Source organism: Eriocheir sinensis, chromosome 15, assembly GCF_024679095.1.
Source record: "Eriocheir sinensis breed Jianghai 21 chromosome 15, ASM2467909v1, whole genome shotgun sequence".
NCBI classification, from domain to species: domain Eukaryota; kingdom Metazoa; phylum Arthropoda; class Malacostraca; order Decapoda; family Varunidae; genus Eriocheir; species Eriocheir sinensis.
Genome location: NC_066523.1, coordinates 152,405 through 155,000, shown reverse-complemented (window position 1 = coordinate 155,000; position 2,596 = coordinate 152,405).

The window sequence follows — 2,596 nt, the reverse complement described above, 5'->3', positions numbered from 1 at the left end:
GTTTTGAAGTGATCTTGAACGTAATCTGGTTGACGGAACTGCGTTGGTTGAGACCCGTAGAACCGATGAGACCCTTTGGTGTTGGGTGTGGGACAGAGTTCGTGACTGGGTGGAGTTTTTAAATGGTTTAGTTGACTCCTGATACGTCTTTCGCTATGTTGAATGTGATGTTGTTTTGAAGCGGTTTTGACCGTGATTTGGTTCGGCTTTTGTTGATGATAGGGATTTTGTACGTGGATAACTGTGTAAGGATGCAATCTACGGACGGAACATCACGGTTTAATTACTGACAAAAACTGGGAGGAAATTATTGTTAGTATTAGAATTAGTATGAGAATTTTAACGTCATATCAAAGTGTTCGTCTGTGATTCGCAGTAATAAGTAAATGGTCTCTATACGAACAGAGTGTTAGACTTTAATTACAGCAAAAAAAAAAAAATCAGAATCTCTTTGTCATTTGAAGTCCCAAAGAGCATCTCATTTGCATATCGCTTCCCGGGAGTCATAAGCCGCTCGCTGAGTCGCTAAAGATCGCTGATAACACTGACGCAGACTCCATTGAAGCCGTTTTGGAGGAGGCCCCGCCCAGCGCCCCCCTCCCGTCCCCGCCGTGGCCATTCTCCGCGCGGCGTCTGGCCGACCCTAATCCCCCCGACTTAGGATCAAACGATGCTCAGATTAGCTTAGTGTCAATGAGCGTCATAAGCGAATCAAGCACGTATTCATAAACGCCCGAAAGTGACGCCGGTGTTGCCAGTCGGAGAGCGGGGTATAAAGTGACACTTCTGCGCTTACATTTCTCATTTCACTTATACCTTTTTAGCTTTTTATTTAGTTTTGATGAGAAGATTTTATATGCCGTGAGTTAACGAGGAACGTCGCTATATTTGTGCGTATGTATGTTTAAAATCGAGAGCCAAGAGAAGAGGATTAGGTCGCCATGAGTGTGCGTTCGTGTATTTAAAATCGATAACCAAGAGAAGTTACAGATTACAAGAATACATCGCAATGCTTTACCGTTTGCCTATGTTTAAAATCGAGAGGCGAGTGTAGTAGTTTCATATTGTGTCATTATACGAGGAATACGTCGCCATGTTTGTGCGTCCGTGTGTTCGAAATCGAGAGGCGAGCGAAACTATATATTCGTAAAAGGAAAATACATCACCCTGAATTACCGTCTATCTGTGTTTGAAATCGAGAACCAAGAGGATAAGTTGCTGATTGTGTTTATAAGGATTCGGAATACGTCGCCATGTTTGTGCGTCCGTGTGTTCGAAATCGAGAGGCGAGCGAAACTACAGATTATATTCGCAAAAGGAAAATACATCACCCTGATTTACCGTCTATCTGTGTTTGAAATTGAGAACCAAGAGGATAAGTTGCTGATTGTGTTCATAAGGAGGAATACGTCGCCATGTTTGTGCGTCCCTGTGCTGAAAATCGAGTGGCAGGCGGCGAGGTGGCAAGCGCCCGCGTGTATTGTTGTGGTAATGAGGCGAGGGAGAGGGAAGGACTGACTGGCCGGCTGCTGAGGGCGGACCCCGGGCGACGGGCGACCATTGCACACACACACACACCATGGCCCACCCTACCGCCCGCTCGCCATTCCCAGGACCACCGCGCGGGTACACACACACACACACACACACACACACTACGTTATTTTATTTTGTTACAGCGACTCGTTTTTAGCGACACGAAGACTCCCACGTAGTTCTCTCTCCTCCTCATCATCATCATCCTCCTCTATTTATTTATTTATTTATTTATATTCTTCGTTATTCATCACCGACACCATTACTTTCTTTCCTGATCATCATAACCACTATCTCACCGTTCACCACCACTCCCGTCACCATCACCATCACCCCCAAACCCTCACCCTCACGCCACGCCGCCATCACCACACCCTTCACCAACATTATATACCGGGAACACCACCACCTCCACCATCAACAGCACCATCAACACCATCACTCATCCTCTCCGTGGTGATGGCATTACTAATTAATTACATACGAGAGAGAGAGAGAGAGAGAGAGAGAGAGAGAGAGAGAGAGAGAGAGAGTAATTGAGTCGGTAGAGTAATTGAGTCGGATCAGGACGCTAGTATTCTCCAAGGTGAACTCAACAGATTATATGACTGGGCGGATAAATGGCAGATGGAGTTCAATGTAGGGAAGTGCAGTATTCTGAGTGTAGGTAGGAACAACCCCTCACATAACTATTGCTTAAATGACACTCTCATAATTAGGTCTGGGTGCGAGAGGGATTTAGGGGTCTTAGTGAGCTCTGATCTCCGTCCAAGGGCACAATGCATTCAAGCTAGAAATCGAGCTAATAGGGTACTGGGATTTATTTCAAGGAGCGTAAGCAACAGAAGCCCCGAAGTCTTCCTCAAACTATATTTAGCATTAGTTAGACCTCATCTTGACTATGCGGTTCAGTTCTGGTCACCCTACTATAGAATGGATATCAAAATGTTAGAATCGGTGCAGAGGAGGATGACTAAGATGATTCAGGGGTTGAGAAACTTGCCATACGAGGAAAGACTCAAACAGTTAAACTTGCATTCTCTAGAAAGGCGAAGGGTGC